At 44.7% G+C, this 16,919-nt stretch overlaps 1 protein-coding gene across 2 annotated transcripts in view; it reads left to right on the top strand.

Annotated features, from left to right (window-relative positions):
* The window catches only part of ZNF354A (zinc finger protein 354A), a 60,892-nt gene that overhangs the window by 3,977 nt on the left and 39,996 nt on the right, over window positions 1-16,919 (top strand). The gene's annotated exons all lie outside the window — the stretch shown is intronic.

Here is a 16,919-nt window from a genome sequence, read left to right as displayed (position 1 = left end):
GGTAGGTGTCATCATTATCCCTATTTGGAAGATGGGGAATAAGGCCCAAGTTCAGGAACTTGCCCAAGGTCACATGGGCTAGGGCCAGCCCTTTTGGAAAGAGTTCCCAAGAAGGATAGTGAGACTCCCTCTTTTGATATCGTGGGTACTTCCTGAATATCTAGATGGATCAAAAAAATCATACCCCAGTGAAGAAGATCAATTATGTGTACATTTTCCAAGTTGCTTTGATGTTCTCACAAACTCTCACGTGCTTGAGCCTCTAATTCGATTTTGAGTGAGAATCATTTCATGTGTCATGAAATTTCCAAAGACAACGTTCAATGAATGGTACTTCCCATTATTCCAGCTTGATTGAAATTGTGGGTTTCTAAAAAGATGCTATTTATACTTTTAAGACAATGGAGCTTTCAAAAGGTTTCTGACTCTTAAGTCTTCTTATGTGATTTCTAAGGAAGTGGAAATTTTCAAATTTTCATTATGAATGTGTCTTTATGGCTTTCCTTCTTTTCCTTTGTTCTTTCTTTACATATCCTGACTCGACAGTGTTTCTCTCGCCCTTGATGGGAGCTTCAGGTTCTTGCCAAAGTATGTATCACATAATTGCTTTCATGTTCAGACACGGCAAGAGTGGGTTGTAAATGACTGCGACGCCGATGTCACAATTCTGTTAGGCCTGGTTGACCTTGCAAATTGAATTCAGGGAGGGCAGTGCTTCTATCTGGCTGCTAGATTTATTGTTCCCAGTCTGGGGAGAGGCCTGGGGAGGCGTGGGCTGGGATTTCTGTGCCTAGGCAGCCACTCCAGCTTGTCCTGTGCTGCCTCCCTCCTTTCCATCTTGGTGTCTTCCTCAGCTCTCGAAACAGAAGGCAGCAGCCCATGATTGATGGGCTCTGGCCCGCTGGGGTGTTATTAGCCACTCTGTCAAGGTGACAATGTCATTTTTAATGTTCCATCTTCAGACTTGAGGCTTATTTTTAGGTTGAGAGTTAGCCAGCCTTGACAGAGATAGAACCCCTAAAAGTTTAAGACATGGTTCTTGACCCTGGCTGCTGGGGAGCTTGCAACAATACCAGTTTCCATGAGGGTACCTTCTGGGATGCAGGAAATGTTAGATGTCTTTATCCACGTGGTGGTTACGTGAGTTCATATATGTGTAGCAAAAACTTGGGCTTTGGTGAGGATATGGAGAAACTGGAACCCTGGTGCCTTACTGGTGGGAATGTAAATTGGGGCAGCTGCTGTGGAAACACACAGGTGGGTCCTCAAAAAGTTAAACATGTAATTACCCTGTGAGCCAGGAATTGCACTCCTAGGTATATACCCAAAAGAACTGAAAGCCAGGACAGAAGCAGATGCTTGTAAGCTAATGTTTGTAGCAGCGTTATTCACAACCACCAAAAGGTGGAAACAACACAAGCATTTGCTGATGAATGGTTACTGTTCTGTCCCTACAATAGAATGTTATTCAGCCACGAAAAGGAATGAAGTTCTGACACACACTGCAATGTGTATGAACCTTGAACCCGTTATCATGACAGACACTGGTCACAAAATGACAAATACTGTATGATTCCACTTACATGAAATACCCAGAATAGTCAAATTCACAGGGACAGAAAGTAGACCAGAGCTTATTCAGGGAAAGGGAGAGAGAAGAAATGGGGAGTGAATATTTAATGGGCACATAGTTTTAGTTTGGGATGATGAAAAGTTTCTAGAAATGGATGGTGGTGACTTTTGCATAACACTGTGAATGTACTTAATGCCACTGAACTGCACACTTAAAAATGGGTGGAGTGGCAAGTTTTATGTTACGTATATTTTACCATAATAAAGATATTTGAGATGTACAGTTAAAATTTTTGCTGTGGACTATAAATGTATGTTTTACCTGAATTGTAAAATCTGATTTCTAGGCCCTACTCCTAAGGATTCTGATTTTTTTTTTTTTTTTTTTTTTTTTTTTTTTTAGACAGAGTCTGACTCTGTCACTCAGGCTGGAGTGCAGTGGCATAATACCGGCTCACTGCAACCTCTGCCTCCCAGGTTCAAGAGATTCTCGTGCCTCAGCCTCCCGAGTAGCTGGGATTGCAGGTGTGCACCACTTGCCCAGCTAATTTTTGTATTTTTAGTAGAGATGGGGTTTCACCGTGTTGCCCAGGCTTGTCTCGAACTCCTGACTTCAGGTGATGATTTTAATAGTTGGGAGAAAACTCTGGGCATCATTATCTTTAAAAACTTTAAAAACTTACCATGAGGAATTTATAGTTGAGGAAAAGGGGCAAAACTTAGGCATGAAAACCCCTCAAGAATAAGAATTGTGGAATCAAGGCTGGGCCATGTGCTCTATGAAGGCCAATGAGTTGTGAGTGGAAGGGACATATCATTTTTACGTCACAGGTCTTAATTGCTGATGTAAGAGTCTCCAAAGCTCTCTTTTCCCTTTGGTAATGTTTGACATGGGGGCTGCTCTGTCCCCCTGGTCCTGAGTGATACAGGTTCTGACACTGGGCCTGGAATGATGAGTGGGATTGAAGGAGTATAGGAATTGAATGATCCTATGTAACATAAGTGGGGCAACAGTGTCAGGGAAACTCATACACGGGGAAAGCTTTGTGAGTTTCTTGGGCTTTTCCTCATGGTCACAAGATGGCTGCTGCAGCTCCAGCACCACATCCTCAAATACTTAAATCAATGAGGCGGCCAGTGCAGTGAGAAGTCTCTTTGAAGCCCGTTCTTATTTTACCAGGGGGAAGTTTCTCCCCAGAAAGATCGTCAGCAGCCTTCTTCTCCGACTCATTGGCTAGAACTGTATCTCATGGCCACCCCTAGCTCTAGAGGAAACTGGGAAGCAAGTATCTGTATTCCTTTCCTTTACTTTCTGTGTTTTCATATAATTTCAAATTAAAGTTTCAAGAATAGCACTAACAATTCTAGATAATCTTCACTCAAACTGCCCAAATGTTGGCATTATGTGACATTTGCTTAATCGTTTTCTCTCTCCTTACGTACACACACATACATACATACACACACACTTACGTGTATTTTTTTTCTAAATGGTTTGAGTCAACTGCACACACAATGTGCCTTTGTCCCTAAATACTCTATTGTGAATTCCTGAAAATAAGGATATTCTCACCAGGCACAGTGGCTCACGCCTGTAATCCCAGCACTTTGGGAGACTAAGGCAGGCAGATCATGAGGTCAGGAGTTCGAGACCAGCTTGACCAACATGTGAAGCCCCGTCTCTACTAAAAATACAAAATTAGCCGGGCATGGTGGCACACGCCTGTAATCCCAGCTTCTCAGGAGGCTGAGGCAGGAGAATTGCTTGAACCCGGGAGGCAGAGGTAGCAGTTAGCTGAGATCGCGCCACTGCACTCCAGCCTGGGCGGCAGAGCAGCAAGACTTTGTCTCAAAAAAAAAAAAAAAATTCTTTTTAGCTATACTTTATAAGAATCTCTTGGTGTCAGGCTCCCAGAGAAGGCCCCACAGAATATAGACAGTAATGGATGGCATTGTCTACCCTCAGTGAACTTCTTGCCCAACAGGAGGGAAGGAACAAGTATTTCTTGTTCATGTACTACATGTCAAGCCTCGAGTTAGCCACTCACATTCACTCTCTCCTTCAAATTAGCATATCAGCTCTGGGAGGCCAGTGCTGTTACCTGGATAATGATTTGGGGGGCTTTGTTCCTTTCAAACCAGAGGAACCATTCATAGCTTTCTCCAATTCCTGGGTCGGCCTCACCTCACCTCACTTGAGTATGGTTGTTTTAAAAAAGAATCTGAAATATTTTTTATCAAGTGTTTCAAGGACCTAATTATGAGCTTCACTGTAATTGTTCATTAGTTATATTTTGTTCAGTTACCTTAGCAATTTGCCAAATGGAGCACAAAGCTGGCCTTGCTGCTTTCCCTGGGGCTGCTGGTTTCTTGCCTTTGCTGCCGTCTGTGTCTCTGCTTTTTTTCCTTCTCCTTGAAGTGAATTCTGTGGGCCTGAACCCAGTGCTCCACTCCCTTTGTTGTGAGGTGAGTTCCCAGGCAGTGTTCTAGCAGGCTTCTCATCTGTTTCAGTCGCAGAGACCTTGGGACAGTTAGTCTCTGCCAAACCTCCTACAGGCCAGGGCTTGCTGACCACAGGCACGTGCTGCGGTCCGTGATGGTGGGCATGCTCGCACTGCATCTGGAGGTTGGGCACTGCCTCTTGGCCTCTGCTGTTGGGAGCTCACATCAATGGTGGCCACACCCCCGATCCATCATACCTGGCCTACAAAGGAGAAAACCACGGACCTTCTAAGGATGCAGGTGTTCCCCCCATGAATGTATTTCTCAACACCTTAGTAAAGAAGGCATTTTCTGGGGTCTCCTGGGGGATGTAGTTGGTGGGTAGGCATGCAGCTTGCCGTGGTAAAAATCCTTTCAACATTTCGTCTCCATAGGCCTTCAGATTCCCTCCTCCAATCATGCCAGGGCAGCTCTGGCATCTCTGCTCACTCAACTTAGGCCACCATGGAGTCCTAGTTCCAGCCACCAACCAAATAAGCTTTGACAGCCACCTCCAGTTAAGCAAACTAACACGTGATATCCAAAATCTTAGTGTACCTAGGTCAGGGAGTTCAGTCTACTGTAGGTCATGTTCTTCTGCCTGCCTTGGTCTGACACCATCACACACTCCCTAGGTTTCTGCCAACATAGATTGGCAACATCTTTCAGTTCTCTTGGTGTAAAAGCAATCTCATTCTAGGCCATAGTGGGTACTAAAAATCTAAGATCCTAGTTGTGAGTCTGGTGCCAACTGGTGGTAGTTGTGGTGGGTCTGAAGGAGAACAGGCATCTCCTCATGTGAGATTGTCATACAGTTTTCAAGAAAAGGGCAGCTAGTCTCCTTAGACACAACAGAGCAAGCTCCTTCCTTTGGCAAAAGAGGCTCAGAGTGACTTGTGGATTCAAGATTCTCAGTTTCATCTGAGTCCCACCAGATGTCCCCATTCTAAGCTTCAGCATCCTCTTTTTCAATTTTATCTATTTTATTTTTTTTTGAGACAGAGTCGCCCAGGTTGGAGGGCAGTGGTACGATCTTGTCTCACTGCAACCTCCGCCTCCCAGGTTCAAGCAGTTCTCAGAGACAGGGTTTTGCCGTGTTGTCCAGGCTGGTTTTGAACTCCTGACCTCGGGTGATCCACTCAGCTCAGCCTTCCAATGTGCTGGGATCACAGGCGTGAGCCACAGCGCCCAGTGGGTCTGGATTCTTTTTAAGTCTGATAAGAAACATTTACAATCTATTTTCTCTGAAGCCTACTACCTGGAGGCTTCACCTGCATAATAAAAACCTTGGTCTCCACAACCCCTGAACCCAGACCCTCTGTTCTGTTGATTTCAGGTCTTTAGATAATGATTTAACTCTTTCAACCAACTGCCGATCGGGAAATCTTTGAATTCATCTATGACCCGGAAACCCCCCAACAACCCGCTTCGAGATGTCCCACCTTTCCAGACTGAACCAATGTACATTTTACATGTATTGATTGATGGCTCATGTCTCCCTAAAATGTGTAAAACCAAACTGTAGCCTGAACACTTTGGGCACAGGTTCTCAGGACTTCCTGGGGCTGTGTCACGAGTCATGGTCCTCACATTTGGCTAAGGGTAAATCTCCAAATATCAGAATTTGACTCTCTTCATCGACAATTTCCAGCACCAAACAGGAACCTGGTTTTCCCTGAGCAGCTTTCCTGTGTTGCTCTCACTCTACTCTAAGTGAGCTTACACCTACCTGGTTCACCATAGTTCTTTTTTGTTTTGTTTTGTTACGAGATGGAGTCCTGCTCTGTCGCCCAGGCTGGAGTGCAGTGGTGCAATCTTGGCTCACTACAACCTCTGCCTCCCAGGTTCAAGCAATTCTTATGCCTAAGCCTCCTAAGTAGGTGTGATTATGGGCACACCTCACCACACCTGGATAATTTTTGTATTTTTAGTAGAGATGAGGTTTCGCTGTGTTGGCCAGGCTGGTCTCAAACTCCTGACTTCAGGTGATCCGCCCACTTCAGCCTCCCAGAATGCTGGGATTACAGGCGTGAGCCGCCGTGCCCAGCCCAATTGTTGATGTTTTTGAGATAGGGTCTCACTCTGTTGCCCAGGCTGGAGTGTGGTGGTGCAGTCTCTACTCACAGCCTTGATCTCTGGGCTCAGGTGATCCTCCCACCTCAGCCTCCCGAGTAGCTGGAATTACAGGCATGCACCACCACACCTGGCTAATTTTTGTATTTTTAGTAGAGACGGGGTTTTGCCATGTTGCCCAGGCTGGTCTCAAACTTCTGAGCTCAAATGACCCACCCGTCTCGGTGAGTCAATCCTTAGAATCCAAAGTTCTGGGATTACAGGTGTGAGTCACCACGCCCAGCCTGTCCACTGTAGTTCTAGTCCATACCAGAAATGCGGAGGGGACGTCAGTGGATCACACCTTGAGAAACTGCTGTAAACAGTGTGAAATCATCAATAGAATTTACTTTTAAGGGCAAGGATTACCTATTATTAACCTTTTCGTATATCCTATTTGAGGGCCTGGAACATGATAGTCACCCAATATATGTGTGACTATCTGAGCTCAAGCAAGGTTATTGTTTTCAAGCCTACGATTTTTAAGTAGAGAAGTATCAGAGGCGGCCGGGCACGGAGGCTCATGCCTGTAATCCCAGCACTTTGGGAGGCCAAGGCGGGTGGATCACTTGAGGTCAGGCATTCGAGACCAGCCTGGCCAACTGAGTGAAACCCTATCTCTACTAAAATTACAAAAATTAGCCAGGCGTGGTGGCGGACACCTGTAATCCCAGCTACTCGGGAGGCTGAGGCAGAAGAATCCCTTGAACCCGGGAGGCGGAGGTTGCAGTGAGCTGAGATCGCGCCACTACACTCCAGCCTGGGTGACAAGGTGAGACTCCATCTCAAAAAAAAAAAAAAAAGTATCAGACATTCAAACCAGAGCAACTCCATCTTGAACAGGGGTTGGGTAAAATAAGGCTGAGACCTACTGGGCCTCATTCCCAGGAGGTTTGGCATTCTTAGTCACAGGGTAAGATAGGAGGTCAGAACAAGATACAGGTCACGAAGACCTTGCTGATGCATCATCCATTCTGTTGAGGGCCTGAGTAGTGGGAAAAAAAAAAAAAACAGCCAAAACCCACCAAAACCAAGAAGGCAATGAAAGTGACCTCTGGTTGTCTTCATTGCTCATTATATACTAATTATAATACATTAGCATGCTAAAAGACACTCCCACCAGCACCATGACCATTTGTAAATGCCATGGCAACATTCGGAAATTACCATATGCAGTCTAAAAAGGGGAGGAAATTTCAGTTCCAGAAACTGCCTATCCCTTTCCCAGATAACTCATGAATAATCCACCCCTTGTTTAGCATACAATCAAGAAGTAACTATAAGTGTATTCAATTGAACAGCCCATGCCACTGCCCTGCCTATGTAATAGCCAGAGTAGCCATTCTTTTATGCCTTGCCTTTCCTTTTTTTTTTTTTTTTTTTTTTGAGATGGAGTTTTGCTCTGTTGCCCATGCTGGAGTGCAGTGGCGCAATCTTGGCTCATTGCAACCTCTGCCTCCGGGGGTCAAGTGATTCTCATGCCTCAGCCTCCTGAGTACCTGGAATTACTGGCGCGTGCCACCACGCCCTGCCAGTTTTTTAATTTTTAGTAGAGATGGGGTTTCGCCATGTTGTCCAGACTGGTCTCAAACCGCTGACCTCAAGTGATCCGCCTGCCTTGGCCTCCCAAAGTGCTGGGATTACAGACGTGAGCCACCACACCCAGCCAATTACTTTCTTAACAAACTTGCTTTCACTTTACTCTATGGACTCACCCCAAATTATTTCTTGCACAAGGTCCAAGAACCCTCTGTTGGGGTCTGGGTCAGGACCCCTTTCTGGTAATGGAAGTAACATGATTGTTTTGGGTTTAGAAAGCAAATACTAGCCAGGATGTTTAAAAATAGAAAATACTTCATTACTTCTCTAAAACAGATGAAAATACAATGTTAATTTGCTATGTCTTTCTACAGCTTTAGTTAGAAAATGGAGAAAAAAAGTAGAGACCAGAGTCAAGGGGACCAATTTTGCCTCCTTTAATTAAAGTGGAAGAACACATTAGAATAGTAATTCCAGGTAGAGGAATGGGCTTCTGATTGGTTGAGATTGCCATAACTCTAATGATATACCAAACCCTATTGTAAGAGTATTTTTTTCTTTTTCTTTTTTGAGATGGAGTTTTGCTCTTGTCCCCCGAGCTAGAGTGCAATGGCGCAATCTTAGCTCACTGCAACCTCTGCCTCCCAGGCTCAAGGGATTCTCCTGTTTCAGCCTCCCAAGTAGCTGGGATTACAGGCATGTGCCACCATGGCCAGCTAATTTTTGCATTTTTAGTAGAGACGGGTTTTCACCATATTGGCCAGGCTGGTCTCGAACTCCTGACCTCAGGTGATCCACCTGCCTTGGCCTCCCAAAAGTACTGGGATTACAGGCATGAGCCACTGCTCCCATCCTCTTTTTTCCCTGCCTTTTTGAGAGCCACTGTTTTTTTTAATAATCTAATTTTGGAGGTGACACATGATCACTTCTGCTATATTCTGTAGTCACAGAGATCAACCCTGGTTTAGTATGGGAGGGGAATGCACAATGGCGTGACTAGCAGGAGGCAGGGGTCAGTGGAGGCCACCTTAAAGGCTGCCTACTACAACCTTCAGACTTCTGTTTTTATCTCCTGGGGCAGATATTACCTGAGCTAGGGTCATCCAGAGAAACAGGCCAATAGGATGTATGAATATCTCTGGAAAGAGGTGTATTATAAGGTATTGGCTCATATGATTATGGAGGCTGAGAAGTCCCACAAGCTGCCATTTGTAAGCCGGAGGCCTAGAAAAGTTCGTGGTATAGTTCAGTGGCCTGAGAGCCAGAGACCCTGTGGCACAGGTTCCAGTCTCAGTCTGAAGGTCTCAGAGCCAGGAGTGCTGAGGGCGGATTGATGTCCCAGCTCAAGCAATCCGGCAGAGATAATTCACCTTCTTCTTCTTCTACTCAGGCCCTCAACAGAATGGAGGATGCCCGCCCACACTGGTGAGGGCCATCTGCTTTACTCCATCCACCAGCTCAAATGCAAACCTCTCCCAGAAACCCCATCGCAGGCACACTCAGCAATAGTGTTTACAAGAGTCCAGCTGGGCATCCTGTGGTGCAGTCAGATTGACACACAACATTAACCATCACACTCCCCTACTTTTGCTTGGTGGATTCTTGCTCTTCCCCTTCTCTCCATGTGGTTTGATGGGGCTGATCCTGCCCCTGCTCCCACTGGGCTCCAGAGGAGGGCAGCTGATCCAGGCCTGGACCGTCAGCTTGCTCCATCCATTGGCTACCATGATAGCTTCACAGAAAAGCATGTGGCCAAGCTGATCGGGTTAAAGCCAGTTACAGCATCCTCAAGAGGATGACATCAGCCAGGAGTTGTGGCAGCTGTCTTTGCTACTTTGTGAGAAGATCCTCACCCCGTGTGGTGACACTGGAAAGCAGGCTGAAAGAGCGTAACCATCAAAGAGAAAGGTTAGCTCTCTCTGAGGGAGAGAACAGAAACCAGCTCCACAGTAATCAGGATTTGGAAAAACAGGTTACAGAGGCAATCCCTGCAGCCCAGATCTGTAGTATTTCCCAGGTCTTTCAAACACATTTAATTCTGCACAGGGAAAAAAATGGCATCATTATTTAATCCAAAATACAATAACCACAATAGATTGCCCATGTGGGCACATAAGTCCCCTGCAGAGAATTTAGTGTGCATGCTGCCTTTACCCACATGTACAACCAAGGCAGTGTGAATGGGGCCAGTCCTTTCCTGTGGCCTGGGAAGAGAGAACGTGGATGCCCATGGTGGTTGTAACAGCAAAAAGGGGGGGAAACAAAGCCCAAGGGTATAGCTGCAACTCCACTTAAGACTAATGCATATTTTCATTTTAGTCCTCAGCAATAATCCAAAGAAATATCTGGTGCTACTGAAAGACTACTGTCATCCCTGGTAGATACTCATCAATTATCATTAAGTATTGCACAGCTCAGGTCAAGATATAATATGTCTGAGAAAAACCATGGCACCTCCTTTTAATCTTGCATAGAAAACAAAGTATGTAGAGCACATTATTAAAATTTGTAAAATTTATAATTTAATTATAAGATTGCATGGCTTTGTTATCTAATAGTTCTGCTGTATTTTGCATATTAGTGAACAATTGCTTTCTTAAAGCACACAGTAGAATCATTTACTTGATGCTGGAGAAGAAGTTAATTTTGGATTCCCTGTATATGACTAATGGATTTAATCATCACTTTACTGTAGAATTAACTTATACTTCCCTGTGCTTATAGCACTAATGATAATATTCATGAAAGTTATGGTTTTAAAAAAAGGTAAGGTTGGCACAAAAAGAGAAACCAGTGTATAACTTGGTTTTCGAGCCAGCACTTCTAAATAGTTACTTCAGAGCCATCAAGGCCCTCCTTTTGCTCTGTAATAAATCACACATACCATCTCCACCTCCCACCCCCTCCACCAACTCTGCCTCCATGGGCTTTATTAAGGGAATTTATTTTATTTGAGGGAAGACGAAATGCTTGCCAGATACATTTAGTGAAGCTCCTGATTTTTTTTAACTTTGGTTGTGGGTTACAATGAGGATTCTTCAGTTATATCTACTTCATGGAGCTCTGGGAATCCCCATATGTGCTAAGATCACATTTTGCCCTAGTCCCTCTGTTTGTCCTAGTTTCAGTCTGTTGAAGCCACCCACTTTTCTCCTTCAGCCAGAACAAACACTAGTGGAAGGGCTAGCAGTACTGTTCTTTATTTAAGGAGGAGAAGAGTCCCTAGCACTGCCTTTCCCATCTTTTACCCTTCCTTACCACCATCACCACCACCATCACCATTACCATCACCATCACCACCACCACCACCATCACCACCACCATCGTCACCATTACCATCACCATCACCACCACCACCATTATCACCATCACCACCACCACCATCATCATCATTACCATCACCACCACCACCGTCATCACCACCACCACCATCATCATCATTACCATCACCACCACCACCACCATTACCATCACCACCACCATCACCATCACCACCACCACCACCATCATCATCATTACCATCACCACCACCACCGTCACCACCACCACCATCACCACCACCATCGTCACCATTACCATCACCATCACCACCACCATCGTCACCATTATCATCACCATTTTCACCACCACCATTATCACCATCACCACCACCATCGTCATCACCACCATCACCACCACCATTATTACCATCACCACCACCACCATCACCATCACCACCACCACCACCACCACCACCACCATCACCACCACCACCACCATTATTACCATCACCACCACCACCATCACCATCACCACCACCACCACCATTATCACCATCACCACCACCACCATCATCATCATTACCATCACCACCACCACCATTATTACCATCACCACCACCACCATCATCATCATTACCATCACCACCACTGTCACCATTACCATCACCATCACCACCGTCATCACCACCACCATCACCACCACCGTCACCATTACCATCACCATCACCACCACCATCACCACCACCGTCACCATTACCATCACCATCACCACCACCATCGTCACCATTATCATCACCATTTTCACCACCACCATTATCACCATCACCACCACCACCATCATCATTACCATCACCACCACCACCGTCATCACCACCACCACCACCACCACCATCATCATCATTACCATCACCACCACCACCATCATTATTACCATCACCACCACCACCATCACCATCACCACCACCACCACCACCACCACCATTATCACCATCACCACCACCACCATCATCATCATTACCATCACCACCACCACCATTATTACCATCACCACCACCACCATCATCATCATTACCATCACCACCACCACCATTATTACCATCACCACCACCACCGTCATCACCACCACCATCACCACCACCGTCACCATTACCATCACCACCACCACCACCACCACCATCACCACCACCGTCACCATTACCATCACCATCACCACCACCATTATTACCATCACCACCACCACCGTCATCACCACCACCACCACCATTATTACCACCACCACCACCACCACCAGCCCCACCCCATCACCACCACCATCACCACCACCATCGTCACCATTATCATCACCATTTTCACCACCACCATTATTACCATCACCACCACCACCGTCATCACCACCATCACCACCACCACCACCATCATCATCATTACCACCACCACCACCACCATTATTACCACCACCACCACCACCACCAGCCCCACCCCATCACCACCACCACCACCATCACCACCACCACCGTCATCACCACCACCACCATCACCACCACCACCATCATCATTACCATCACCACCACCACCATTATTACCATCACCACCACCACCGTCATCACCACCACCACCACCATTATTACCATCACCACCACCACCATCACCATCACCACCACCACCACCACCACCACCACCACCAGCCCCACCCCATCACCACCACCACCACCATCACCACCACCATCATCACCATCACCACCATCACCACCATCACCATCACCTTCATCATGATCATCATCTGGGTTATTCTTTCCTCATGGAATTAAATGATGGAAGACCTAGATTTTATTTCCAGCTCTGTCAATTTATAGCAAGGAGTGACCTTGGGTTACTAAACCTCTCCCAACCTGCTCCATGGCTCTAAAATGGGAAAACCGATTACTTCCCTCTGATTCTGAATGTGATTTGTCCACTGTTCAGTCCTAAATACAGGCAGTGAATTATGACGGTGCTCTCTCCTATCCCAGCAGATGTCATTCACCTCTTCATAAAACACTCTGCCAATTTGGGCATGGAGATTTAAAAATCCTGGAAGAAAAGAATTAAGGCTTGTGCTCTGGTATAAGCTGCCTTGCACAGAGCTGTTCAAGAAGTATATGTTTACTAAATACATGCTGATAAATTGATTGAAAGCATGTACATTCTTAATTCACTCTCTCAGGACCTGAGGAATTGTCATTTTCTTTAGGTCAGAGACCTGTAGCTCTCGCTGGGAAGCCTTGAATCACTGTCTTTCTGCCTCACATCCCCCGCCAGTGGCTCCCAGCATCATGCTCTGCAGAGAGCAAGGTCACAAATGGTGAGAACGGACTGCCAGGAAATGGGATCTGGCCCCCAGTGGGGACTCAGGACACCTAAGGGCACCTTAGACTTCCTCTCTGCTGGTTTCTTCAGGGTGTTGGATATTGGGTATCCCTTTTCCTCTTCCTTAGCATTATAAAATACTAAATTGCTTTGACAAGAGAGAGAAATCCACATTTGTTTTACTATAACTTGACATATTAAAGGGAAATTTTTAAGCTAAAATTTCAAGATTTCACTCAGATCTTCTTTGGGTAATTAAATGTCACTGGTAAACAGGAGGCTGCACTGAATGTCCTGATCTCTGTTAATACCTAAACTTCTGTTGTTGTTTAATGAGCTTCATTTATAACACACGTGCTCACCACAGCCCCCCTCTCAAGCCACAGTCCAGTCACTTCTGTGACAATTGGGATGATTTGTTCATAGTCTGTTTATTCTTTTAAAAAATACTCAGAATACTTCCTGAAAATCCTTATTCTCATTGAAAATATGTAACCCTGAAAAGCCCTTGCCCAAGTTCATGCCCTTTTCTCTTCACCCACAGCCTTTAGCTTTTGGCCTAAAACAGTGCTTCAGGGACCACGATGTGCATAGACGTTATCTGGGGATCTGTGCACGGTCTGACTCAGCTGGGGCCCAGATTCTGCATTTCCAGCAAGCTCCCAAGAGGAGCCAAAACTTGGTCCCAGGCCACACTTTCAGTAGCAAGAACCTAAATTTTTTGTGGATCAGCCTCAAAATAATCCCTCTTTAATTTTATACCAAGAAAATCCACATTATACTTATATAATTTTGTAATGCAACAGAAACAAGTGTTTAAGCTAAGCAAATTCTATTACCACAAAAATAATTCTATTATTCTTTTTCTCTTGAAATACTAAAACCCATCATCTTTTATTTCTATTCCACTTCATGTCCATTTCAGCCTCATGTTCCCCTCTCCTATTTCAACCTGCTCTACAAGCAGAAGGCAAACTAAATGCGTTGAGTGTTACATAAGCACAACCGCACCTCAGATTTTCAGGGGTTGTTTGCCTTTCAAATGTTAAATAATACCTAAAATGTCTTGAGGTTATGTAATACTTTATAACTTACAAAGGGCTTGCATACACTTATTTCATAAAAATAAGTTCATGTCTGGGAAGAGATGGAATAATGGAGTTTAAAAAAAGGTAGATGTACTTTGGAGTGAGATTCACAAATCCTGGCTCTGCTGAGAAGTCAATCTTGGGCAAATTACTTAACCTCTTTGCGTATGTTTTCTCATCTGTCAAACAGGGTATGTAATAGTGGCATCATGAGCTAGCTGTTTGGACGAAGGTTATAGTTGGAAGATTTCAGAGAAAACTGAATGGCCAAATACTTGGAACCTAGAGGGCCATTGGTGTGTGTCCCCTCGATACTCACATCAGCCTGTTCCTCTAACTCTGCTTCCTGTGCGGGGGTCTTTCAATGCACTCTGTTCTGGGGTACCTGTCCTTCTCCAGGGTAGCACCTGGAGTCTAACCCCATCACTTCCTTTCCTCTTCATCTGCAGACCTTTCCAATTCCTCTATAAAACCTGCTGCTTTTGTGAAATGTGCAGTGGTGTTTGACATCTAGGTTTCAAGTGATCAAACAAGACATGATGACAAATCTAAGAAAAATGACACCAGCCCTTTGAAGGAAACCAAAATCAATTATCTTTCCTCCTCTTCTTCGAGCTCCCCTCTTTTTCCACTGTTATTTTACCTCATCTATCATACAGAGACAGAAATCTATATGTCTAGTTTCAATCACCATTTCTCAGGCACACAACCCACTTAGCAAGAGTCTAAAGCAAGCCAATATAATATTCTGCCCAGAGTAATAATCAGCTAAAGGTTACTGTGCCAGAGTAGGTTAATTATTCTAAGAGGACTTACTTTTACTATAGTTAATGATCACTATGAACTAATAAAAAAAAAAAAAACCCTGCTCTTTGTTGAATGCCTCTGTATCCCCTGGAAGCTTCTACATATGTATCTGATTTCATCCTCATTACAACTCGGTGAAAGGTTTTTCAATTTTAAGGAAATTTTAAGATCAAGATGGTGAAATTACCCAAGGTTACAAGTTAGTGATAGGCAAGCCAAGATTCAAACAAAGCCGTAAGTGATTTGTCTGATTGTGTTTTGTTACTATTGCTTTCAATTTAAAAATTATGTTTAGCCAAGTAACATGTGCACTGTCTGAAGGTAACGTCTCCCAGATAGGTGAGTTTCCCCATAGAAGGATCTCCTGGTTTCTCACTTGAAAGATACAGGCCTGGCTGCCAGCATTCTGGGAGCCCCTAGGGAAATGGCCTGAGGTTTCCCTGTTCAGTCCATCACTTCCCCTTAATCTCCTGGTCCAGCATCTTATCCCTGGCCACAACTGAGCAAATCTTACAAGAAATTAAACTCCTTGCCTTTTTTCTTTTTCTTATTCTCTTGAATGAGCTACCTTCAAAGGAATCTTATTTTTCGATATAGCAATTTTCAAAACATCCCGTTTTCAGGCCCAGTCCACAACCCTGCCTCCAGGGGTTCATATTGCTTTCAAGTCTTGACATTCTGAAGTTCTGCAGTGCAACGTGGCTGGCCTCTTGTCGTCTTCCCCCACGATGGATCTCTAGGTCTGCCCTGTCTCTGCTGTACTAAATCAGTTACCACCTATTCATTTGTTATCCAGCTTCCAAACGTTGTGTTGAGTTCCCCCATTTGCTATGGAGCCCTCTCCTGTTCTCTCTGCCTTTATTAGTTTGTGTTTTTCAAATTCCTTCAGTATCATTTTAGTGGAGTTTCAGGAGAAAACCATAATACATGTGAGAACTCTTTGACCATGTGTTTACCAAGAAGTCCTATCCTTTATTGTTGCTTAATAGTTATTTTATATTAACAAAAATTTAAAAAGTTTTATTTTTTTTCTTTTTGAGACAGTCTCGCTCTGTCGTCCAGGCTGGAGTGCAGTGGCACGATCACGGCTCACTGCAACCTCTGCTTCCTGGGTTCAAGCAACTCTCCTGCCTCTGCCTCCCGAGTAGCTGGGATTACAGGCATGCACCACCACGTCCGGCTAGTTTTTTTGTACTTTTGGTAGAGACAGGGCAGGCTGGTCTCAAACTCTTGACCTCAGGTGATCCACCGCCTTGGCCTCCCAAAGTGCTGGGATTATAGGTGTGAGCCATGGCGCCCGGCCGCTGAGGAGTTATTTTAGAGTCATGGTGTGTTAAATGATGCCCAGAACCTCCCTTGAGCCCCAGATAAACAGAAGCCAGTTAGGTTGGGCCATAGATACTTTCTAATATTTCATAAAATAGTAGTCTAAATGTATTGGACATGTCAGTCTTATGATTAAGAAGAAAAGGAAGGAAGCAAGCAGAGAGGGAAGGAGGTAAAAATGGAAAATAGCTCCCTAACACTTTTTAAATCATACATGATAATAAACTTTATGCTTTACATAATTTTTCTTTATTAATATTTCCTGGACTTCACTATAAAACAATTTTATTCTCATATAATAACTCTCTCAGGGTTTGGCTTCCAGAACCAATCAAGAGGCAAAAACTACAATTCCACTGTCAAGATTATAGTTTGTTTTAAACCCTAA

This window comes from Gorilla gorilla, chromosome 4 (assembly GCF_029281585.2).
Source record: "Gorilla gorilla gorilla isolate KB3781 chromosome 4, NHGRI_mGorGor1-v2.1_pri, whole genome shotgun sequence".
NCBI lineage: Eukaryota > Metazoa > Chordata > Mammalia > Primates > Hominidae > Gorilla > Gorilla gorilla.
Note: the sequence above shows the minus strand (reverse complement) of the source record. Positions and strands in the feature narration are given on the sequence as shown.